Source organism: Hylobates moloch, unplaced genomic scaffold, assembly GCF_009828535.3.
Source record: "Hylobates moloch isolate HMO894 unplaced genomic scaffold, HMol_V3 SCAFFOLD_4, whole genome shotgun sequence".
Taxonomy (NCBI): Eukaryota; Metazoa; Chordata; class Mammalia; order Primates; family Hylobatidae; genus Hylobates; species Hylobates moloch.
Window position 1 is genome coordinate 166,187,327 of NW_026652279.1, and position 27,545 is coordinate 166,214,871.

General features: G+C 35.9%; 1 long non-coding RNA gene across 1 annotated transcript; it reads right to left on the reverse strand.

The window, feature by feature from the left end:
* On the reverse strand, positions 1–27,545 carry LOC131383180 (uncharacterized). Its single transcript, XR_009212995.1, has 4 exons — positions 27,430–27,545; positions 26,124–26,228; positions 6,917–7,039; positions 1–113 (listed from the first exon to the last, which is right to left on the reverse strand). It is a non-coding gene; the product is annotated as an uncharacterized LOC131383180 (long non-coding RNA).

Genomic DNA, 27,545 nt, shown 5'->3' on the forward strand with positions numbered 1-27,545 from the left:
TCCTGACTGTGGTGTTCTTGCTGTGAAGGCTCCTGCAGCATGGGTGGTCCAGGCAATGCACGGTAGCCAGCAGCATGCAGTGGGTAGTGGCTTCCCCGCAGCATCTTAGAGCTCTGTAAGTTCCAAAGGGTGAAGTTTCACCAAATTCCATTAGAATGCCCCAACAGAAACCTATGTGCCATACAATGATCGGTGACTATGTCCTCACCAGTGAGGTCTGGGAGCCTAGTTTTCAGCCTGGGAGGAAGTGGGGTGGTTCTTCCTTGGGTACTGTATCTTAGCACCAGTGATGACAGCTATTATATTCGATCATATTGGATCATGCCATATCATATTATGCCAGATTTTATTGCATTGAATTATGTTAACATTGTATTACATTACGTTTTACTTTTCGTATAATATTTATATTATATAGGTATGTTATATTGTGTTATATCATATCTGCTCATCTTATATTCTTTAGAATATTTTTAAATTCTTTACAATTCTTTTTGCTTCTTGACATTCCTTCATTATTTCAATACTCTGTTAAAGTTGATATTTATTTATGTTATATATTTATTTATAAATTTTTCTCTGTATCTTTAATTGTTCACTTTTTATCTTTAATTGTTTATATTTTATAGTATACATTTTCCTGTTTGAATTACTGTGAAATTTCACTTTCTACATTGGACCAAGGCCGATAAAGAAAAACATATTTTAATGGCTGTCATTTTATGCCACTAAGTTTCGGGTGGTGTGTTATTCATAAACATTAACCAAATTTGGAATGTAATTAAGTAATAAATTGATAACTTTGAACTTTGTCACATTGCTTGAAATTCTCTTGCAACTGGATCAAATAAGATTTTCTAAATATTTTCCATATTCAGTTACTCTGTGTCTGAAGTTTCTCTTAGTCTCAATTTTTTTTATCTGCAAAGGTATCTGGGGGTAATAACAATATTTACTTCTTAATATAGTTTAATGTGAATATCAAATAAATACTCTATACAAAAGACTTAGCACAATATGTGAAATATAGAAGGTATATTAACTAATAAAATAATTTATAAAACTGTAGGTCTTCTCATTGATGCCACTTTTGTAATAGTTAGAATTATTCTAAAAATTGCTACCAAAAATTACATCAAATAAATATTTATGGCAACCCATTAAGGAAGAATATAAATTGAAAATGTGCAAAATAAAAAAAATTACTTAATCCTTTTGTGTGTACCATTCATATTTTTCAAGACTCGTACTTTTAAAATATGAGTCATATAAGACAAATATTATATAGTGTGGAACCTAAGTTCTTCAGAAAATGAAAAGAGAACTCCAACTAATATGTAGATAATCAGCAAATAAATCATGTAGATAGAAAACACCTCCCATATTTTCTTAAGGTTATATATTTTTAAATAAGTGTTATAAATTTATTTCATAAATTTTTGGTAGATAAGGCAGAAATTTTTTCCTTTATCTTTCCAAGATAAAGAATATTTCTGCTTTAATTTCACAGACTTTTGACAGACCACTTACCTATTCCATACTCACCAATTAATTGCTTAATTTGGCTAAGACCTGCAAGGCTGTGATCTAAAATCCCTTCTTAATAAAACCCTTCTCAGCCTCCAGCTCTGATTTCTCATTGCGTCTTATACACAGCTCTACAATAATACGTTCACACTGCATTGTAAATGAATTTTCCCTTTTATCTGCCTATGTGCTTCAGGACCGTAATAAATCAAAGATAAACTCAGTGTCTGACACCCAAAATTCGTACATTTTGTTGGAAGAAGTATGAATGAACAAATGACTAAGTGAATGACACAACACACTTCATTTCTGTGCATTGCCAGGCTCTACACACCAAAACCAATGAATATAGAGACAATCCCAAAATGAGGAGAAGGCAAATGTATTAGTCCATTCTCTCGCTGCTAATAAAGACATGCCCAAGACTGGGTAATTTATAAAGGAAAGAGGTTTAATTGACTCACAGTTCAGCATGGCTGGGGCGGCCTCAGTAAACTTACAATCATGGCGTAAGGAGAAGCAAACACTCAAACTCACTATCACGAGAACAGCATGGGGGAAACAGCCCCCATGATTCAATTCTCTCTACCTGGTCCTGCCCTTGACATGTGGGGATTACTACAATTCAAGGTGATATTTGAGTGGGGACACAGCCAAACCATATCAGCAAGTTTGTCACTAGATTATGAAATAAAATATTTCAAGTAGTGACTATAATGCACACAAATGTACACATATGGAATTTGGAAAAATGAAATGTTCACCATCTAAATATTGAGTATCTGTTTCATTCATAGGTATCATATAATTGAGTTATACAAATATAATTCTAGATTATCATTTCTTATGAAAATAGGTAAGAAAAATCAAGAAAGACTTATATTAACAGTTATGAACAGTTTATCCATGGATTAAAATATCACACAATAAATGTTAAACGAATGGTCCTTTTCCACATTAGTTTTAAATTCAAAAACTATTTTACAACTTATTTGAATAATTAATATTAAAAACAACATTGCCTTGGGATGATTCGTCGGGAGATGCTGAAATTATAAAGTCTCAGTGTTTCAGAGCCACAAGATTAGAAATCAAATGACATCATTTCTTTTCTTCTTTTGAGTGCATATATGCATGTGTTTCTATTACATGCAAGACGGCTGAGTAAAATGGAAAGGTCACTTGCTTATTTTCAAGTCAGAAAGACCATATTAGAATTCCAATTCTAACACACAGTGGCAATGTGACATTGGGAAATTTATTCAACCTTTTTGGGTTTTATAGTTACCTCATCTGACATCTGGGTGTAATAACCTTGCCTGTATGGGGTTGTCATGAGAACTGATGAGATAACAGAGGTGGTAGTGTGAGTACAGCCTGGCAGAGAGACACTTTCTAAAGTCAAAGAATTAGTCCCTGGGCTGATGGGGTAACAAAGATAGATACTTAAGCTGACCTCAAGGAATGTGATGTCATCGGAGACAATGGAGAACAATGATATCTGCCCTCCTCATCCAGTATGTTTCATTAAAATAATGATTAAACGAATAATGTATATGGCAGAGATTGAAAATATAAAGTGGTATGATAAAATACGAGAATATTATTCCACAATGAAAGAACAGCCTCAGAGAGCTAAGTTGAACTGTTATCTAAATAGATGCTATTAATGATTACACTAATGACACCTGTTAGAAAGGGTCTCTGAGGCACCACCTTAAATGTCTTAAAAATGCTTTCCAGTCACACCCTTGGCTTCATCTTTAGGTTATGTTTTCTTGACAATGTCCTGGATCTATTCCCTGCCCAAAAGCCATTTTTTAATCTCAGCAGACTTTGCCATGTGGACAGACTAGGAATAAAGAAGAGCTTTATTTTCAAACCCAGCAAATCCCAGGTCTTTGGTAGTTAACAGTTCTTTCTCTAGTTTGTCTCACCCTCTCTTGTTTGTCACGTGCAGGTAGAGAAAGTCACGTGGTCCTGTGGTTCACTATCTGTTTCAAAATCTCTTCACTGCATTATCAACTTAATCAGAACCCTTGTTAATTTCCTGTGTTACTTCAGGCAACAATGTTGTGAAACTTATTGCTAGTATAAAGCAAGGGTCTCCTTTCTGCCAGCTTTTACTATCATTTTAATTTTTCATATTTTTTGTTAAGCCCTACTCAGAAGCCTCCTCCAGGCCCATTATGTCTCTGCTAACTCTCTCCAAGGCTCTCTTGTGAACATCGTTCAGTGTCCTCCTTGATTGTGTCCACTGCCTCAGCCCAGAGCTAATGTCAGTGTTTGGGTTGTTATAGGAGCCCCTTCCTCCGGGTACAGAACTCTGTTCCAATTCCCTTTAAAACTAAGTGGCATCAAACATCAATGATTTTTTTTTCTCACTCACCTGTTATTTGGGCCAACTTAGAGGAGGTATCCCATGTGGCATCGAGAGGGGCAACTGGAAGGCCTGGGATGGCTCGACCCTGGGTACTGAAATAATCAGTGTTTCTCATTCATGCCTGATGACTGCTGTTGGCTGGAACCCCAGATGGGGCTCTCAGCCAGAACACCTACATAGGATCTCTTTATGTTGCTATTTGTTTTTTCTTACAGCATGGTGGTGGGTTCCAAAATTGAGTGTCCTGTAAGAATATCAGGAGTGCATGGCCTTTTACAGCCTTACCTTGGGTCTTGCTTTGCATCACTTTCACCATACTTGCTCACTTGGAGCAGCCCCTAAGTCCCAAGCAGGTGCAAAGGGATGGGACATATCCCCTCAGTGAGAGCAGGTCAACCTCACATACACAGAGGAACATGTAGGGTGTATTGTGATGACTAACTTAGAAAAGACAACCTACCACTGTTGCCAGGGTACTCCTTTACCTGCAATAAGAAATGATGAACCCCAAGACAGCACGATGATTTCTAAGGAAGAACACTCTCCTACAAATATAAAAACATGCTCTCCTTTATAGAGAGCTTTAATTTATCTTTTAAAAGAAGGGGATCCAAAAAGTTATCACCAAGGAACAAGCAGCATGTATCCCACAGGATTTCAGAATGGCCATGGACTAGTGGTTCCTGTGAGCCTCCTAGTCTCTTCCTCTTAGAAGAGGAGTTTTGAAAGTCTATATCCCATGCTTGTGTCACCATTGTATATGGTGTGCGATGGGGCTGGAGAAGGAGAGACAAAACACTTCTCTCTTTAAGTCACAATTCTTCAGTCTGAAAGCAAATACTCAGGGAATGCAACCAAGTAGAATCGTCTGTACCTAGAGACGATTTAGGTAATAGACTTCAAACGGATATCATGGAATAGACTACATTGTGTCCTTCCAGAATTCATATGATAAATGTCTAACCCCCAGTGCCTAAGAATATGACTATATTTGGAGGCAGGGCCTTTAAATTGGTAACTAAATTACTATGAAGTTATTAGGCTGAACCTAAACCCAACATGGCAATAGGACTGGCGTCCTTACTAGAAGAGGAAATTTGGAAACAATTACAGAGGGAAGACTGTGAAAACACAGGGAGGAGACAGCCATCTCCACAGGGAGGAAACAGCCATCTACACAGGGAGAATCCTGGGAGACAGTGGGCAAAAGAAACCAAGCATTCTGACACTTCGATCTCAAAATTCTGACTCTAAAATTGTGAGAAAATACATTTTTATTGTTTAAATCATCCAGTCTGAAATATTTGTTATGGCACCCCTTACAAACTAATATCTATGATAAGGACCTGAGACTTAGATTTTGAGGGAAAAGTTGAATTCATTTTACATGGAAGAGGGGAATGGATTGTTGTGGCCAGGTGGCAGACTGTGGCAAATTGCATTTTTCAAAGAGGGCCTCTGCAAGATATTTTGTTCCCTGTGCTCATGTGAAATGACATTCCTCCCATGAGGTGGTTTCCGTGACGGACCCCTCCCTTTGAAAGGTAGAACTTTATTCCCTGTGCTCATGTTAAATGACATTCCTCCCATGAGGTGGTTTCCATGACGGACCCCTCCCTTTGAAAGGTAGAACTTTGTGAATAGAGTAGAAACGATGTTATGTGACCTTCAACGCTGGTGATATGGTTTGGCTATGTCCGCACCCAAATCCCATCTTGAATTGTATCTCCCAGAACTCCCATGTGTTGTGGGAGGGACCCAGGGGGAGCTAATTGAATCATGGGGGCCGGTCTTCTCTGTGCCATTCTCATGACAGTGAATAAGTCTCATGAGATCTGATGGGTTTATCAGTGGTTTCCACTTTTGCTTCCTCCTCATTTTTCTCTTGTCGCCACCATCTAAGAAGTGCCTTTCATCACCCGCCATGATTCTAAGGCCTCCCCAGCCATGTGGAACTGTAAATCCAATTAAACTTTTTTTCTTCTCAGTTTCGGGTGTGTTTTTTGGATATGGCTACAGGAAAGCCGTGGTTGACCATTTTATGTCCTTGGGATACTCCCTTGGGAACCCAGTAGACTTGCTGCCAGGAAGCCAACCAGCCACAATGCAAGAACATGTGCAGAGGTTCTAGCAGATGGCCTCAGGCAAAGTCGCAGCTGACAGCCAACCTCCACTGCCAACCCAAGTGATGTATGCAATAATTCTAGTCCCACCTGTCAAGTAACCCCTACCTTTGGGCTGGCCCAGGGGATGCATGCAGAGAAGAGCTGAGATACCTACTGGAGCCTTGATCATACTGCAGCGTCAGGGACAAGATAATCATAATTACTTTCACACTGAGTCTTGTGGTGACTTATTATGCAGCAATACATAACTAGAACAGAGAACTGCAGCTGATATAAATAAACTGTTTGTAACGTAGAGGTTTCCCTTGCATCCTCCCATTGACCTGAAATTCTCTAATTTCCCCTGATAATTTCAGTTGGTATGTTCTTATTAAGTCAACTATTGTTTTATAACCTCAAGTAGCAGGATTGCAAATTTCAAACCAAAAGCAATTAAACTATGTAAAAATCAAAATGAAAAAGTTGGCAGAGGAGGAGGAGGTGACCTATGAGTTCATTGGTTCATTCCACTTAATCTAGATAATTCATTTTACCTAGACAGACACTAAAAAAGACACACAGGTGCACACACGCTTAGGCATAAATTGTCAGTTTTTAGCCCAGGTCTGTCCTATTCCCATTATTACATATAATTGGATTAGAAATGTCATTTTAAAATTAAGCTATAGGTAAGGTCTTTCTTTGCTACATATATATATATATATATATATATATATATATAATCTTGACTTCTTTAAAATCTAGCCTAGAAAACATTTTTGTTTCTTTTTCTTTTTTTCTTGGTCCCTTCTTTAGCTCCCAAGAATTTCAGAAAATTGTTGCATTTTAGATTATTCTGCCAGCTGCATACTTTTCTGTCTAATTTGCAGACTTCACTTACTTGACAACACATCACACAGCTGTCTACCCCAGGCTTAAATGATTTTCTGATTTCTGAAGAAGTGGCTACACAAATAATGGCTTCAGATCAAGGTCTTTGGCAGTATAATTTTATCCACCAGGCCTGGCACAGAGAAAAGCAAAAAACAAACAAACAAAACAAAACAAAACAAAAACAAAAAAAAAGGGGGGGTGTTAATTTATATTAAGAGTTTGAATTTTTGTCTTATCAAATGTTGAAGAATACAATTCAAAACTTGCTTATAGCATGCCACACAAATAGCTTAGTGTCTTTTTTATCTACATCTTCCTTTGGAGTTTATCATACTTAGAGGTAAGTTTTTTACTTTTTTTAGTGTTTCTTATTTTCTCCAGTAGAGTATCACCATGATTCTGTCAACACTTTACACTCCATTTTGTTACAACCAAAATACATCTAGCCCTTCAAGCAACTATTAATGGTTATCACCTTGAAGAAGATATGAGGAACCTGGAGCTGTCACACTGTGACGTGGCCAGGCTCACTGACATTACCCCTTTTAACATATCCCAGGCTCTTTTCTGAATACATACTGTATGTGAAGTTACTAAAACGAAGACAAAAAGTGCTAAACAATTCAAAAAGTCAATGATAACAACAGAAACCACTTGATAAGGGTCAAAGAAGCTAAAGAAACATCAATTACAGTTGGAGTAAACGGTTTTTTTTGTGATTAAGCAAACGGATAAACACACAAGAAGTAAAACTTTTCCTTATTAAATACCTGACAGACTATGTGAGTCAATAAATTTTTTTTGTAGAAATAAAATACCTTAGGATTAAGGAAAAAAATAAGAAAAAAAAATTCATAAAATTCTGGGAGCAGAAAAGATGGTGGCTATTTCAAAATCCATGATCAGTTTTCCAGCTTGTGCTGTTTTGCCATCATTTGACTCCAAAGAGGCAAGATGAATTTTGCTAAACAATGCAAGATGATTCCAGGTTAGGTAAGAGTTAAAAATACACTATCATAAGAAATGAGTAGTTAATTCCTAACTTTTTAAATTAAGTTTTGCAAACTCACGGCATCTCAGTAACATCTTTAATTCCCTTTTATTTTTACCAGATTTTATAATAAGTTGTACTAACCCATGTGCTGCAAAGTACCTTTAAAACTAAAAGGAATAATGGCAAAAAACACTAACTTCTTATAGCACAGGACTTTTTATTAAGTTTTTAAATATAACTAAGTATAACTAAAAAAAGAATTCAACAGAACTTTGCAAATGAACTTGGAAAAATTATTTTTTAAGTGAGTAGGCTGAATCTCAAAGTGCATTTTGAATTCAGTCTATTGCATTCTCAATAATATTTTAAATATGGGGCAATTATAGTTCTCTCCAAAAATTTCTGACTTTATGCAAAGGGAATATTAAGCAAAATTGCAGATAGCTCTCAAAATTGGATAGCCCTTTATCCTGCCCTCTAGACCAAAACCAAGATGAGTTGAACTTACCAATCATGGTACTCTATGAATATGAGAATATTTAATCAAAATAAAAGAAAAAGGGAAACAATGTGTCTTTTCAAGGACTAGAAGCTATGCAAATGGCTTTCAACTGCCCCTTTATCACAGAAATACAAAGAATGGGAGGAGACCAAGGAGAGAAGTTTGCAGTGGAGTATTATCCCAATTCAAGAATGATGTTTCCAACTCTATTATGTGCATCTGTGTATGCAAGTATAACTGCTGCATAACAGCCAGTTTTCTTTCACAAAGGTACAATAAAAACTGTTCAGGGCTTGGTGAAGATAATCTTTCTCTGTTGGTATTCTCTGAAACTGCAAGCATCTCGAGTGTAAAAGACACCCACACCTAAACTCATTTGATTCTTTTTTTTAACCACTTTGTACTTTATGAATAAGTACAATATATAATTTCAGTCTATATTATGTGCTGTAAACAGAAGAAGATGCACATAATCCTGTCAGAACACTTCTTGATAATCTTTCTTCCAGGATAATATTTATTGTATATATGATATTCACTTCTTCAAAATTATTGACAATCTACTATGTTCTGGTTCTGGGAAAAATAAACACCATACATTGTGTTTGTATTGTGAACTTGGAGAGTGAATCTCTATTCTTTGTTGTTGGCAATGTGCTTCCTTGTTTGTTACAGTAAAAAATTATTTTATTGATTGATTTTATTTTTTCTCCAGTTGTATGTAAGCTCCCTGAGGGCAGGGAGCTTTGTCTTACTCACAGTTATATCCTGGCAATTAGAAAAATATCTGACAGAGGGAAGTATTCATAAATATTTGTGGAAGTATTGTAAGAATGAATCATTGAATAGATAGATATGCTACACTTATACTTTATAATAAAGTATAATGCAATGCCTCAAAATGTCAGGCTTTAAATGTCTTAGAAAAGTTATGTTAAGAATACTACCAACTGGCAAAGGAATTTATGTTTTATAATATATCGTGTTTAAGAAAAAACTGTAGAATACAAATTTTCCTAAAGCATACATTGGTTGATGAAATACTGTGATTGGAGGGATTTGGTAGAAGTATACATACTAAAGCATCTAAATCTTCAGTCTGTAACAATCAAAGCTTCAAGAGGATTCTGTAAATTTGTCTATTCCTGGGATAATAATAGATAAGGTTATTAATCAAATGTTAGAATGTGAGTGATAATAACAAAGGTTTTAAGGTTATGATTTAAATGACCCACTATTAAGGTTACAGAAAAGCTAATTTTCACGATGAGTAATAAATTGTTATCCAGAGATATTTTACAAGATGAAACGAAGAGTTATGTTCCAGTACAGTTTAGATCAATTCACATTTCAGAGCCACTCTTGAAAACTGTGCAACCTCAAGTGTTTTAACCTGAAGAAATGCTCCTTCTGAATGTTCCTTGAACCACTGAATTGATTGAATTAATATTTCCCCCTGATTTGCCATCCATTCAATATGTTAAAACTTTTGTGCCAAAGGTATTAGACATACTGATTTTCTCAAAACTATGCTATTTCTCATTAATTTATTTTCTTCATATGTATATTCATCAGGAGAGGCACTCCAAGAGAGGAGAAACTATTCTTTAAATATATACAGAATTTCAGGGAATACATTAGAACAAAATGCTTTATTTTGGGCTTAAAGGAAAAGAAGTTAAGCTTTAACTTCAGTTAATTGAAGGAAGAAGAAAATAAGATTAATTGCATATGGATTTTCTAGGAATATGAACGGATTGATTGATAATAGAATTGACATTAAAACATCAGCAAATCTGGTTTGCTACTTGGCACTAGATGAACAGAACTCTTGGTGAGAGATCAGAGCAGTATCCAGGGAATGGGACCTCAGAATGGATACTGACACAAGTCATTTCCAGAATTATTTAGTAAAAGACGAGATTAAAGGCATCAACTTTCAGGTTTTCGTTTAACCTAGAGATCTATGTTTTTCAAGATCTGGTAACATTGTAGTGAAGCCCAACCAAGTAACTAACTGCGATGGAAATGTTCGGCCACTTCCAATTGGCCATTAAGAGGGTCCATGTGCAGGCAAGGAGATAGCTTTTTTCTTTTCATTGTATGAAATCGTACACCTCAGGTCATCTGAATGACATCTTTTATGACTGCTGAATATAGAAATGGGGTAATACAGGAGCTTCCCCTGGAGAGCTGAGTTATGGATTATTCTATGCGAGAATCAGGCAGGCCTTTACTAAAAAGCATCGCTCCAGCTTAATGTCAACAAGGCTTCATTACTTCTCCTGCTGGTACTAGAAAAATACTGCTACTGCTGAGGGTTTATACATGTTTTTGTTATAGATCCAATTTCCTGGGGTCGATTTGTCTTAGCAGTCATTTTAAGTTACAAATGGTATCTACTTTCAATGTACCTAAGTTGTCAGATCAACTAAAATGGTGTTTTACAAAATAGTGCATCATTTTTTTTTTAAGTCCATTAAAAATAACAATAAAGATTTCACTGAACAGTCCTGGAGCAGGGGCAGTTATGTTCTTCTGAAGTACTAGCTTTTATTTATCAAGTGAGAAGTGTTCTGATATGTGCCCAACGTGCTAGTCAAAAAAGAGTTGGGCTGAACACAGGTAGCTTGAGCTTGTAATCCCAGCAACTTGGGAGGCTGAAGTAGGAGAATGGCTTGAGCCCAAGAGTTCGAGACCAGTGTGAGTCTTATAGATAGATTCCAGTCTCTAAAAGAAAAAAAAATGAAAGAAAAATTAACTGGGCATGATGGCATGAGCCTGTAGTCCCAGCTGTTACTGGAGAGGCTGAGATGGGAGGATCATTGACCCTGGCATTTGAGGCTGCTGGGAGTATGATCATGCCACCCCACTCAGCCAGGGCAAGACCCTGTCTCTAAAAAAAGAAGAAGAACATTTTTTTTTAAAGGTAGGATTATTTATAGAGAGTTACTAAAAAATTTAGTATCATGATAATTTGTTACATTTAGAGAAGGAATTCTTATGACTCAATTTTGACAATTTATGACATTCAATCAGTAACATTTATGAAAAAAACTAGTATTTTGAGCAAGGAAAAAAATTTCACCAATTTTTTAAAACTGATTCCTTAAGAATTACCATAACTCTTGCAGTAATGGCACTTGTTTCTAAAAGCAGAAAATCTTTATTTTAGTTAACATAAGTAAAGCAACCACAACAGTAAACTTTGCTTTTAAAATATATGTAATAAAGATTTTCAACATAAGTATCCCTTAGGGTAGAAAACTAAAACTTAGTACAGAAGATATAATTAGGGAATTGATTTTAACAGAGGATCCAAATAAAACTTGGGAATAGACAAAAATCAAAAGCATGCATTTCCCTTGTTTGAACTGATACCCCAATTATTACAGATTGTTTTCCTGTATTAAAACATTACATGTGCTTCATAAATATATACAACTATTATGTACCCATAATAATTAAAAATAAAATAAATTTAAAATCACGCACTTCTTTGACATGGAGAACACTTAAAACGCCAGGGGTCATTTCAGGGAAATTGGAATTTAGCCATTGGTAAGTTCAGACACCACTATCATATGCATAGCCCTCCGGCAATACTTATTAGCTTAATGAAATTAGACACTTGAGTGTTAGTGAGAAACTTCCTAGTCAAATTATATTATTGTTATGTAAGTATATTCTTAATTGGATCCACCTTTTAATAATGAGGTCATTATCATAAAATATCAATATGAGTCAATGATAATTAACCATCTCTATTAAAGAAGAATGGATTGAATTTCGTTAGACATCACTTTTTTCACAGGATGTAGTGGGCTAAGAACAGAGAAGACTCTGCCATAATTCTCCAATATTCCTCCCTAACATTGCCCTACCCTTCCTAATGTAGGTTTTGTTTCTTCCAGCAATGTTTGCTAGGGTAAGCGCGCAAAATAGGAGCAGCTCTTCGTACTTCCGTACAGAAAAGACCAACACACTTCTGAACATTGATGCAGCTCACAAAGAAAAATATATTAAAGTTAGTTTTATAGATGAGGAACTGGCAATTTTACGTGAGACTCAGAAAAATTCCTAAATTCTAAAAGCTAAAAAAAATATGGAGATAAGATGCAAGGAAGTCTAATCGCAGATTCTTTCTTCCTCTGCTATTAATATTGAATTCTGTACAAGCCATACCAAGGGAATACACACCATGAATATTAATGGTTATCTTAATAAAAGGTCTAACATTAGTGGTACCAGCTCTAATAATAGCTGTCTTCTTCAGACCCTAACATATGCCCTACCTTGCTTAGCTCAATTCCAATAATCACAGCAGCTATACAAGATGGCCTGAAAAGCCTGCAGTTTACAGAAGAGGGTAACTGGGACTCACAGACACAAGACCAAACTGTCAAGTTCACAATGTTCCTAGTTGCCTTTCTCAGCCTTTGGAATCTAAAGCTCGTGTTTCTACCACCGTAGCATAACTTTTGAAGAAATGAATTCACGTTGTTGTCAATTAAACTGTTTCCATAGTATTTTTTTGTTTATTTCCATCCTTTTAATGGCTAATTGTTGAATGCTATCTAGGTAAGCAGTCAAATAACTCAATACAATTTCTTTATTAATACCCACAACTCCATAGGGCCAATTTGGCTAATTTAGTTTTGGGAACACACAAACCAGATTAAATATTTACAATTCAACTAGCATCTTGGCTATTGATTAATAAGTACTACATCACAGACTGCTTATCAAATCACATGTAGAATAATCTGCACGATTGACATTTTGGACCAGGTAATTCTTGTTGTTGTTGTGGGAGCTGTCTTGTGTATTGTAGGTTGTTTAGCAGGATCGCTGGCTTCAACCTACCAGATGGTAGGAGCACCCAATATCACCCTAGCTGAGAACATCGGGACTACATATTATGTTAGTCCTGTGACAGGAATATTAGAATGTATAATAGTGTCTTAGTTCAGGCTGCTATAATAAAATACCATAGACTGTGTGGCTTCTACACAACACAAATTTCTTCCTCACGGCTCTGTAGGCTGAAAGTTCATGATTAGGCTCTGGCAGATTCAGTGTCTGGTGAGAACTGGCTTCCTGGTTCACAGAAGGTTTCTTTATGCTTTGGGTCTTTACATGGTGAAGGAGTGAGGGTGCTCTCTGGGGCCTCTTTTTATAAGGGCACTAATTCCATTAATGAGGGCTCCACCCTCATGACTGATCATGTCCCAATGGCCTCACCTGCAAACATTATTACACTGGAGATTAGGTTTCAATACATGAATTTCAGGGGAACACGAACACTCATTCTAGAGTAAACTACTTAGTTTCTCTATCTTCTAGTCAGGACTAGGATTTCCTGGAGTTTGTCATTCTCTCTTTAGTACCTTACACTGGCAATATTTCTACTGCTGTCACTAAGCTATGCTAACTAAGGTAAAAGTCGGTCTCCCTTTCTTGCTTCTGCTGGTCAAAATGAGTCCGTGTTTTTGAATGTTAGAACTCATTGTTAAGACCGTATCTCACCGGGCGCGGTGGCTCACGCCTGTAATCCCAGCACTTTGGGAGGCCGAGGCGGGTGGATCACGAGATCAGGAGATCGAGACCATCCTGGCTAACACGGTGAAACCCCATCTCTACTAAAAATACAAAAAATTAGCCAGGCGTGGTGGCGGGCACCTGTAGTCCCAGCTGCTCGGGAGGCTGAGGCAGGAGAATGGCGTGGACCCGGGAGGCGGAGCTTGCAGTGAGCCGAGATAACACCACTGCATTCCTCCAGCCTGAGCCACAGAGCGAGACTCCGTCTCAAAAAAAAAAAAAGACCGTATCTCATTGATCTTTTTTATCTTCCTAGGTTTAATGCAACACTTTGTACAGAGTTGATGTTTGATCCATCTTTTTGTTGTTGTTAGTGGTGACAAATTTACCTACATAGATGGATATGATCTGATTGGGAACACTTGAGAAATAAGACATACACTTTTAAGCAACCAATAAAATCAAGATACAGTTAAAACTGCAAAGTGCTTCTTAAAGAAAAATTACCTCTAAGTGTTTTGTGTTTTAAGGAACTGGTGCACTGATCCTTCACATTTTTAAATGGAAATCTTTTATTCTTGCTTAAAAACAGTAAGTCATAACACAAAGAGAGGGCAGGATGAAAAATCATATATGACCATGCACAGTCAAACATATATGTTTAAAATACCAATTATCTCACCATTTTTGAAGTCAATGGTTTTCTACTTGAGTCAATCGTTTTCCATTTGTTCTCCAATTCTGTTCAATAGTAAAGGGCTAAAATGGACCTTATTTGAGTTGCCTGGCAGAGGGACACTCATCTTAAATGTAGATAAGATACTCAATTTTCCATTCTGGGCACTATTATCAAATCTGTATTATTTTTTAAATGTAATTTGAGTTTGCCATGGGTTATGCAGTCTCATTCTCCTTCCCAGCTTCTCTCCATGGATGACCCAACTTCATCTATCATTTCTGCAATCACAAACCGGGCTACAGCAGCTACTTCTAAGCATACCACTTTCACTTTTCACACTTCTCTTGGAGTAGCCTATAGCTGATATGTGTAACTAACTACTTAACTTCCATTTCTAGACATGCAAATTAGCTTCTGGACTGGATCCAAGTGAGTCAAATTATTTTTTAGACCCTCATTAAGACTGAATTGAATGAGATTAACAAGAAAAAAGTTTACTAGTTTTTTCTATCACCCTAATGAAAAATTTTTTGTAAGTATAAAAATGGTGAAAAATACCAGTTGGAATAAAACTTGAAATGTCATCTATAGGTTGATGGAAAACTCACAGCAAACTTATAAATGTAGTTGTAACGATATAATTAAGTATTTATGCTTTGCACTAAAGATCAATCTCTTGATCATTTTTTTGAGATTACCCTGAGCTATTTCACATTTTACAACTCAATAATAAAGATGAAGTAGCTAAGGAATACACATTATATCTTATCTTGAAATAAGGAGACTGTTTCTACTTATCAGAACTAGAAGTTCACGGCCTAAAGAAAATATTTATGTGCTAAGCACACACAGAGAGAGATACCCAAATTTAATTTAAATACTTGGCAAATACCAAGAATCACTGTCTGATAGACACTTCATAGGTTTCACAGTCTGTTCAGTGTCTTTCTTCTATATTTTCAGATTGAGCCCAGCAAAAAAGGTTTTCAATAGGCATATACAGTATTCTACAGTATTTTTTCATTTATTAAAAATAGCAGGGAATATCTGGGAACTGTCTCATGGTAGCAAATTCTTGCTGATATTGAGGGGGGAAAATCCATTTTTGGTTTTGTGGTTTGCAAAAAGAAAAAAAAAGACATAATTTGATTTAACATACTCATTGTATCTATGCCCTTATTTTATTTTTTTGCCTTATAAATTTTTTCTATATAGTTTCTCTTTCTCCCATAAATGAAGCAAAGTTGGCATCAGTAAACATTTTAAATGACTGGAAAAATCACAATTCAGGTATGGTTACAAGCATGTTTTAGAGGTTTTCCAAATATTATACCTAAAAATGATATTTAGATTAGATTTTATCTGTTTTAAAAATGAAATTATAATATAGCACCTACGTTTAAATGCTTAAGCCCACCAACATGGTCATATGTGTGCTGCCAGGTTAATTTTTATTATGTGTACCTCAGTATATAGTTTCTCCTGTCATCTCTATGCACATAACTGAACTGCTAGCAAATGGGGCATTTATTAGGAAATGTGTAACACTGCAGTTTTATATATATATATATATATATATATATATGTTAGCCTTATACATATTGGTCATGAGAACTGGTACAGGTTGAACACTAATACCTCACATGTGCGCCATGGACTATTAAACATCAAAACATCCAGCAAGGCTGGTGTTTGTTGGCTGGGCACAGGACCTTCTCTTGCACATTCCTGAGGGAGCACCGAATCGGTCTCACTGTGATGACAAAGGATTAAAGACAGCTTTAGATTTAAGCTTGGACTGATACTTTTCTTCATTTAATGACAAATCCTTTGAGCAGTTTTTAGATCTCTTGGTCTTAACGTTTTGACACAAAATATTCTATTATTCTTTTTTTAGCCTTTCAAATTATTTGCATTCAAGATGACCCTGAGATTGTGAAGCAAGTCGATAAAACACAGTGACTATTGTTGACTACTTACATATGGAAACCAAGAGAGATGTTTTCCATTTTATACAACCAAAATGAAAGATGAAGAGATTTAAATCTTTGGAAAAATACTTAAAGCAGAGGCATAGCTAAGGTTAACAGCTTGGGAAATATGACAGGGGTAGAGTCTGGGGAAGTATCGAACAGAAAAAAAAAAAAAAAAAGAACCACAATATACAGAATATACAGATAATGTCAAAAATTATTTAAAATGTGTGCCATGGTTAAGGCAGTGACATTTTCTTAAATGTTATCTCTCATATTTAGGGGAGTATTTATCATGTTGCTGAAAGGTGAACAAAAGGGTATATCAAGATTTTAACAACACAGAAAATGATATTTGTTTCGGTTTCCAAGTTACTCAAACCCCCAAATTTTACATTTTGAAATCTAAAAAGATCTCTTGAAAAAAAAAAACAGAATTATATATTTTTTATTTCAAGTTCATTGAAATAGTTTATTTAGGCATTTGTTGTCTTTAAAATAAAACAAACAAACAAAAGCAAAACCAAACAAACTCAAAGAATTTTAAAAGTGTAGTACAGTGAGAGATTGGGCTTTAAAAATCAAATTAATTGTTACCTTAATGAGATAATAGGAAAGAGTTTAGTAAGTAGAAATACTCTAAGGTTGCATTCATCCGATAATGTTTTCATATTATGGTAGCAGTAACTTTAAATACATTTCAAGACTGTTAAAATCTAGGGTTTTAAATGTTACCAAATGGTAAAAAGTCAAAAATTTTACTGATCAAATACTTTTTGAAATGGAAAATATCGTAGAAATCAGTTTTATGGTCTCAGCTGGGAAGGGAAGACTTCTAAGGGTTTCCTCAGGGCTTCTATATCATTAGTAAAATTTAGAGGTTTAAAAATCAACCACATGCCCTGGGCGGGCTCCTTCATTTACACAAAAGCGTTTCCACCTGCCCTCCACTTGTTTCCAGCCATGCAAAGACTAGACAAAGACTGTTTCATTCCATGTATTCTGGATTTTTCACATTTTCAATATTCAAGAGACAGAATCTTAAAAATATATAATTAAGAATGATTGCCTGGAGGTTGCCATCAACTTAGGCTGAAGCTATTTAGTAGTTTGAGGTCTTTTAAATTAACACTATGAACAACAAAAAGCAGTGTTAAAAATGTCTTTGAAATCTACACCAAATAAATATTTTGATAAGCTCTCTAGGAAATCACCCAAAGGGAATAATATATACCTTTTTTTAGTTAAACTTAAAGCCTTAATGATCCCTCAAAATAAAAACTTAAAACTCTGCCCCTAACGTTTCACCTTACTTGATTAAGTTCATACAATAGGACTTGAAATATTCTAAGACGAGGCTGAGTGCAGTGGCTCATGCCTGTAGAGAGCTTGGGTCTGTGAGAGGGGCGGAGAGAAACACTAGGTATGATGACCTGCATTTCTAGCTATTAGGGAGCAGGTGGCAAGATCCCTGGAGTTTGGGATTTACAGGCTCCAGTGAGCTATGATAGTGCCAGTGTTCTCCAGCCAGGGCAACAGAGGAAGAACCTGTCTCTAAAGAAGGAGAAGAGAAAGAAGAAAATAAGTATTCTAAGACTGAATTACCTGAAATTGAATACCATTTTGTCTTGTAAACATTGTTTCTAAAATAATTATAAAGTATAAATGCCATAGATAATGATGTAAAATAAAGGGTGAATGGTAGATTATCTATATACATAAACGTATGTCCTTTAAAACAATGTGTAAAGACAAGGGAAAAAGATAAAACAGTATGAGAGTAATTTGATCTAGTTGAAAGATGACCAGCAACGACATTAAGTCACAAAGGAATTGAACTTGAAGGAAACAATATACATTTCTTAACAATTAGCAATTAGAGCACAACATAAAAATGGCATCACTTTATCATCTTTCATTGTATGAAAACACTAATACCAAACATTAAGGAGTCACATAAACTATTAATAATGCACTTAAAAGAACTGAAGTGGGAGTATAAACAAAGATATCTATGGCAGTTCATTCCCAGGGTGCTGGCTGATGCCTCTCATAGAGTCTACTCAGATCAATTTTAGAAAGAAATTCTTTGCTCTCTAGTATAATACGCGTACTTAACCACAGGAAACCTTTTAAATAAACAGGGTGCTTATGTGTCATTATTCACACTGTGTAGCCACAATCCAGCATCAGAGAAAAGGAAAGAGCTGGCAAGACATACTTATATAAAAAGAATGATATCTTGTGATTTAATACATGATATAGTCTCAAAATACATATACACCAGCATTAAATGGGAGGCCAAGATAATGGAAAGAAAGAATGAGATTTTGATTGAGGATGCTTAGATAAGAAAAGCGCAGAGCCCCCTTTCCTGGGTCAGGTTGCTTTTCAGTGCCAGCTCACCTTTGTCAACTTCCTAGGTCAAATGTCATGGAAAGAAAAATAATGATCCAAATCAGTAACTTTAAATGATAGAATAAATAGAGAAAACAATTGGCTGAGAGAAAGCTGACTCGATTGTAACGTTTAGCTACTAGAGATGATGAAATTTCAAAGAACTTCACATGAAGTGTAAGGAGATAATAAGTATTGCTCATTGTTAATTTGTCTGATTGTGTCAATGCACACTGGTCATGTGACTTCCACAAGGAAAATGCATTCTTCACCACAGCAGATCATCTTCCTCACTAAAAAACCAAAGGTATAATGTGGGTTACTGTGACTTTTAGAACTTCTAAGGGCCTATACTAGAGAACTTCATAGTCATGTTTTCTAGATCAAGTAAATAAATATATATGCATACATGTATATGTTCATATTGTATACACCAAGTAAAAAAAATTCATACATATGTATTCACATTCTCCTTTATATAAATTAAATATGTTCATGTATATATACATATACATCTTTGCCTTTAAATATTATTTGTGTTATTATTTTAAATACCTTGGGTATAAACTTTTGTTATACGTTACTATTTTAAAATGAAACTACCCACCCCTCTCCTAGTACTTACTTTGCATTATTTTTTTCTATATTTTCTCATTAAGAAAACATGGAGAAAGAAAAGAAGGACTCTCCCTAACTTTCCATTTTCAGGCTAATTAAATTATAGACCAATGGAATAGCATAGAGAGTCCAGAAATAAATCCACATGCTATTCATTTTTGACAGAGGTGCTGAGGATATACAGTGGGGACGGGACAGTCTGCAATAAATGGTGCTGGGAAAACTGGATATTCATATACAGAATAATGAAACTGGATTCCCATCTTTCACCATATACAAAAATTGATTCGAAATAGATGAAAGGCTTAAATGGAAGACCTGAAACTATGAAACTACCAGAAGAAAACACTGGGGAAATGTTATGGGACACTGGTTATGGCAAGATTCTCTGGGATAAGACATCAACAGCACAGGCAACGATTGCAAAATACACAAACTGGATTACATCAACCCAAAAAGCTTCTGCATGGCAAAGGAAACAACAAAGAGACAACTCACAGAACGGGAGAAAATGTTTGTGAACTGTGTATTTAACAAGGGATTTATAAGCAGAATGCATAAGGAATTCAAACTGCTCAACAGCAAAAAACAATCTAATTACAAAGTGGGCAAAAGACCTGAATAGATATTTCTCAAAAGAAGACATACAAATGGCCAACGGCTAGATGAAAAATTGCTCAATATCACTGAGTCAAGGAAATGCAAACCACAACGATAGTGAGATGCCATCTCACTCCAGTTAGAATGACTAGTATCAAAAAGACAAAAAATAAATGCTGGTAAGGATCCCAAGAAAGGGGAACCCTTTTACACGGTTGGTGGAAATGTGAAGTACTGCAGCCATTAGGAAAAGCAGTATGGAGGTTCCTCAAAAAAACCCCCCAAAAAAAGCTAACATAATTCATCAGTCCCACTGTTGTGTATAAATTCCGAAGAAAGGAAATTAGTATTTTGAAGAGATGTATGTACTCCCTTGCAGCATTGTTCACAACTGTCAAGATATGGAATCAACTTAAATGTTCATCCACGAATCAATGGATAAAGAAAATGTGTACATATACACAATGGAATATTATTCAGCCATGAAAAGAATAAAATTCTGTCATTTGTAGCAACATGGATGAAACTGTAGGTCATTGTGCTAAGTGAAATAAGCCAGGCACAGAAAGATGAGTATCACATGTTCTCATTCTCATGTGGGTGCTAAAAAAGTGGATCTCATTGTATTAGTCCGTTTTCACACTTCTGATAAAGACATACCCAAGACTGGGCAGTTTACGAAAGAAAGGGGTTTAATGGACTCACAATTCCACGTGGCTGGGGAGGCCTCACAATCATGGCAGAAGGTGAAAGACACGTCTTATGTGGCGGCAGACAAGAGAAGAGTGACAGCCAAGCAAAAGTGGTTTACCCTTATAAAACCATCCGATCTCATGAGCCTTATTCACTACCAGGGGAACAGTATGGGGGAAACCACTCCCATGATTGAATTACCTCCCACTGAGTCCCTCCAACAACACGAGGGGATTATGGTAACTATAATTCCACATAAGATTTGGGTGGGGACATAACCAAACCATATCACTCATGAAGGTAGAGAGTCAAATGGTGGTTACCAGGGGCTGAGAAAGGAATGAGGAAGGGGAGATGAAGATAAGTTGGTTAAGGGGTACAAAAATACAGGAAGATAGAAGGAATAAGACCCAGTACTTGCTAGTAGGTAGGGAAATTATAGTTTACAATAATTTATTGTATATTTCAAAACACCTAAAAGAGAAGAATTAAAATGTTCTTAGCACAAATAAAAATGTTTGAAGTGATGCATAGTCCAATTGCCTTGATTTGATTGTTACACAGTGCATACAGATATCGAAATATCACATGTATCCTCAAAATATATACAACTATTTTATATCAATTTAAAAACACTGAAAAGTAAGTCTCTCTCTCAAAAAATAAATAAAATGAAATATATAATAGGTAGTATTGTAGCATGCAGTTCACTGAGTTATTTTGTCCAAATACAGTAAGATTTTGTTTAGACCATATGAATGATACTCTCAATTTTATAAACTAGACTTTTAAAATATAAATCACAACGCTTAAAAAATGTATTTGTGGCTTGGTAAACAGCCTCTATAATACTTAGGCATATATGCCCTCTCTATGGAGGAAAATATTACATCAAAAAGCATTTTTTTAAGAGGGACAAGAAAGTGTGTTTTAGACATCTGTTATTATAAGTTAAATCACTCAACTAACCTGGATGAATCCACTCTTAAGGATCAAACTCCTCTGATTTTAAAGAGAATTAATTTGTTTTTCTAATTCATGGCTGTTTCCTATCTAATTGCCAAGATTTTAAAAAGAAAGAATTGTGAGAATTTCCACAATGTTTTGGAAGAAGATGTAATCATGGATCTCCTCCAGCAGCTAAAGAGTGGCCTACAATCTAGTTGGAAATTCTTGCATAGAGGAATTTCCTTTAAATAGTAATAAGTTAAGTATCTTTGTGTGTGTGTGAACAACTGAAGAGTGTTAGCAAGAGTAGTTGCAGTTTATTTTCCCAAAATTTGTGCTAAGTGCTATTCCGATCACAAGTTTAACTGATAAAATCAAGTTGAAGTGGAAACTAAGATAGATATACAAGCACAGTATAACTCGTGAACAAATAGACTTCACCTTAAAGTTATTATTTTTATAATGTGCATATAGAGAATATTCACTTTTTCCATGACTGATAATTGACAGGGCCTTACCTTTCTAAGGCAGATTAGACAACTCAGTCTAATTAGTTCCATAGCTGTTTGAGGCAAAAACTATCAGAGTATAGATACTGCACTAATTCTTCTTTACTTTTAAGGACATTAGGACACTTTTGAAGACAAAAGAGAATCTTGTGTGTTTGTGTTGTAGTTTATTGCACGGGGCATTTTCAGGTGGAAATATTTTTGCTATTTTCAGCTTGTTGTTAAGTGCTTCTTCCCTGAATGCCAAGGTAGGCACAGAGTCTACCTTTTAGTGATTGGGATAGTGCCATGTCCTGTAAGTGCAGCCACATGATGGTGTGAGGTCTAAAGGTTTGCTTCTTTTGCATTCCGATGGCTTATATTACACCAGTCAGACTAAAAACAACAGAAAAGCAAAGAAAGGGAGAAGAATTTAGAAGCACCTTCTTTCCCCTCTTGAAGCAGAGCAGAGGTGGCCTGGGTTTCCGTCAATGGCGTTTGAGCCCTAGAGTCATCCGGCTTGTTCAATAGAGATAAAGCACAGCGTATCCCCAAATGTTCACACTTTTTATCTGCCTTCTCTGTATATTTTCCAAGATCTTTATTACTACCATGCCTTTCTCTTTTCTCGGCAGATCTGACAGAGGTTGGGCATTGTTACTTGGTGATGATGATGCTACTTCGTTAGGACTCACCAACTCCCATGAGAAAAGCCTGTACATCTGCTGAGGCTCAGCAAACACAGCCGGGTGACAATAATAAGGGATGTCCGGGGGCCCTGCCAAGCCTGCTTCTCTTTCATTCTACGAGATTAAGTACCCAGTGGTTCCCAATACTCACCATGCTTTATGTCTCAGTTTTCTTTTTCCTTGAGTATTCACCTGCAAAATACTTATTCCTTTTAAGATCTCTTCTGGGAAATGGGTAATCTACCTTAAGTTTTCCAGTTACTTTTCTCATTTCACATTGAACGTGTGCATTGCTATGGATACCATCACTCAATAGTGTTACTCTTCTTAAATATGTTTTATTTACTTAACAGTACTCAAATATACAGTATTGCTAAATAAACTTACACCGTATATTTATCAGTCATAATACACCAGGTATTTTTTCAGGACCTCTCCTTGACATTGTGTCTTTTAATATTTGCATCCTCAAGATCTAGCACTGAGTGTGGCCCCAATTTTTAGGGGCCAGGAAATTGTTCAGGAAATACTTGCAGAATCTGTTAAGATCACTTGGGTCACCAGAGTCTCTGTTTGGCTTCTAGCAATGGTTTCTTCCACTCTACTGAAGATTTAGACCTCCTTGCCTTTTTCTTGAGGCCTTTGACAGTTGGGATTTTTAAGATTGAACACATAATCATCCAATGAAACTGTTGTTTTATTTTTCTTTTGAGTTTTGCAGTTTACAAAAATGGAATTTCAAAGAGACTCTAGCAAACACAAAGAAAAAGAATTTCTCTACCGGCTTGTTTTCCAGATTCTTATTATTATTTTAGAGATGTCCTTCTGAGAGAAGGAAAAAGTGTGTTCTCAATAGGACTTAACACATCAAAGCAATAATCTACAACTCACCCATATTAATAGGAATGGACGAAATTAATTCAGATTCATTGACATTTGTATTTAAATATATTGTAGAATTAGATTGTCATACTCTTAACTGCTAAATTACATATTCTTTTAATACTAAAATATCTAAGACATTTTAGATAGATCAGAATCCAATGGTAGGTTATGTAACTACTGTAAAATTAAAGACTTGCTCCAGATAACCTAAATCTGATAAATGATAGCTAAATTGTTCTCACTCATCACCTTTAAAGACCTGGAATATTAAAATATCCCGAGAAGGCTGTGAATCTCAGTCCAAAAATCACAGATGTGCAAGCATGTTTCATTCTGAGTTTTCTATGGCATCAATTTAAGTTTGAGCTTAATACAATAATGTTTTGATTTCAGAGTCTTATGAAATGCCAAAGCATGTGTCTGTGTGTGTGTTTTGGTCTATGGACAAGGGAGGGCTGTCTCAGTCACTTAGGACTGCTAGAACACATTATCTAGGCTTTGTGACTTGGACAACTGAAATTTATTTCTCACAGTTTTAATGACTAAGAAGTACAATATTATGATGTGGGCAGATTCACTGTCATGTGAGGCCCTCTTCCTGGTTTGTAGACAGCCTCTTCTCACTGTGTTCTCAGAGTGGAGAGGGGCAACAGAGAGCAAGCTCTGACATTTCTTCTGAAGAGGGCACTAATGCCATTCATGAGGACTACACTGTCATGATCTAATGACCTCCTAATACCATCACATTGTGGGGTTAAGAGTTTAACATGGGAATTTTGTGAAGATACAGGCATTCAGTCTATAACAGAGGTCATTTGTTGTCTGTTCACTACAATATCACAATAACATCCACTTATCCCTTGTCTTACAGGTCCTATGAAACTCCCAGCTTCTATCTATTTCTGCGCCATATTGGTGACCTTACATTTCTGTGAGGTCCTATCTACTTTGATTACCTACTCACTGCCTTCCTTGTCCACCAGTCAAAAGCCATACCTGGGTCTGCATTTCTTGGCCCTCTCTTCTCTTCCTCCTTTACCTAAATCATTCCTCTCTCTCCGATCTTCTTACACCAAGTGCACCTGCTTTTTCCCAGTGAACTGCTTTTTTCCATTGCACCTCTTTAAATATTGTACATTCACTTATACAGGCTTAGAGTTTTGAAAACATGTGAGAAACACTTTCAAATAACTTTGGCCTCTTTGGAAAAAGAAAATGGAAACAGTGCTAAATGAAAACAATGAATGTTTTAAGGCAGTATTCATCCACTGCTGAAATGGAAGTTAGACAGAGATCAGCTTTCTGGTCTAAATCTCTGCTTCTGTTGGGCTGGCTGGTGCTATTCATTTCCTGTTTGCCCCACACCAGTGCACTCCAGTTACCATAACGGCAAGAGGGGATGTGTTCCAGAAACAAAGGGGGGAACAGTAAAACAAATGTGTGCTCCAATTACTTATTTTTATTTTTTAGATTCTAATACATCAAGTATATTAAATAGTCAGATAGATTGGAGATGAAATTCAATAAATGTATCACAAAAATATGCCTGCTGCTTTGCATTTTCACTAATATAAAAATTAGTAATTTCTAAATAACTGTTGAACAATTTTTATCTCTTCCAGCTTTATTCTTTCAGTTTAGCACATGACTTCAACTATCTTAAACACAGCTAAACATTACAGAAACGATGTTTAAGTTTTTTAGAAAATTTAATTTTGCCCTGCAAATAAAAATATATTGTTTATGACTAAATCTAATGTAATTGTTTGAAGTCTCATCTTATTTAATCAAAATTGTGTACCAAATTCCTACAAGACTGGAGTTTGTCAAAAATCTAGATGGATGGATGTATTCTAAATTTGTTCACAAGGGTATCTGAGAAGATATAAATAGATCAGTGGGTTAAAAAAAAATAACCATCATTGTCTGGAAAATTGCTAAAAATATATTCAACAAAACAATGGGCAATAGCCCAATAGTTTATTCTTAGAAGAACGGCACATTTATTTTTTGTGTAGGACATAAATGAAGGGCTCAAGTAACTTCCAGCTTTTTTAAGAAGTTATTGGGGAATCAAAATACCATAGAGTAGTAGTTGATAAGTCCATCTGTGCTCCAAACCTGGCCAGGTCACTTTATGTGATGCTATTTAGTTTCTTTGTGTATCAGTTTTCTCATTTTTAAAATGGTTAATAAAATAAACTTACCATATAGCTTGTAAGAGTAAAGGAGCTCATACAGGTAATGTGCATAGAACAGTAAATTCCATGTAAAAGTCAGCTGTTAATAGTCTAACCAGCATTAAGAATCATCTGCAGAAAAAAAAAAAGATGGGTCAGTGTTACCGAGCCTTCTGTAAATAAAGGAAGTGTCACTAAATGAAAACCTCAACTTGTCTGTGTAGACTGAGCAGCATGAAAATCCTTAAAAGTGACCACGGCTCCTTTGTTCTATAGTTAGAATTGCACATAAGTCAAGACTTCTCTACATGTGTGTCTCACCTACGGCTCTGTTTCTCGTATATTACATTGTATATTTATCAGTCATAATAGACCAGGTATTTTTTCAAGACCTCTCCTTGACACCTTGTCTTTTAATACTTGCATCCCCAGGATCTAGCACTAGGTGTGGCCCCTAAAAATTGTTCAGGAAATACTTGGAGAATCTGCTAAGATCACTTGGGTCACCAGAGTCTCTGTTTGGCTTCTAGCAATGGTTTCTTCCATTCTACTGAAGATTTAGACCTCCTTGCCCTTTCCTAGAGGCTCTTGAGAGCTGGGATTTTTAAGATTGAATGCATAATCATCCAATGAAAATGTTGTTTTATTTTTCTTTTATTTTGAGATTTGCACTTTTTTAAAAATGCAATTCCAAAGAGGCTATAGAGAACACAAAGAAAAATACTCTACCAGCTTATTTTCCAGATTCTTCTTCTTATTTTAGAGATGACTTTCTGATATTTACATTATTTCTACCCAATACAATGTTGAGCTCTTGCTGGAGGAAAAAAAATGATGCCATTTTGGAAGTTACTATGGAAGAGGAAGTTAAAGAAAAATAGCTTTCTAATTCATCTAGTTGTGAAGCCATAATTCGTTTATTAGTTGAATGTCTTCCTTTCTCTCCCCTGTGAATGGGAACACGTATGAATTGGAAATTATGTTCTACATTCTCCTTCACAGTTGGAAAAGGAGAGAAAGACAGACACAGCCCTGGACTCAGAGGGTTCTGCCTGCCTCACCAAGGTCTGGAAGGGTCACTTTCTGTCTTCTTTCCCTTCCATTCTTCTTTCTTCAAATAATTGTCCATGAAACTATATGCAGTTGGAGCCTGATGGTCTTCCCCTTACCACCTCCCCAAGTGAAAATGCGTTCCTTGTTTAATTTGTGAGAAGCCTTTCCCCAAGTCTCTTGCTTTGCTTGAATCCCAGAGCTTAGATTTCCGGGAAAATACACTATGCAGTAGAAATAGGATTGGTGTGGCTCCTGGGACGGGGCTACACAGACAACTTACATCTCAAACTCTGGAAGACGATCATTGTAAACCCTTGAATGAGGCAGGGGCATGACAGATCACTATGAGACTAGCTTCTGTTAAACTGAGGGCTTGAAACTCTGTGTTTCTCACCT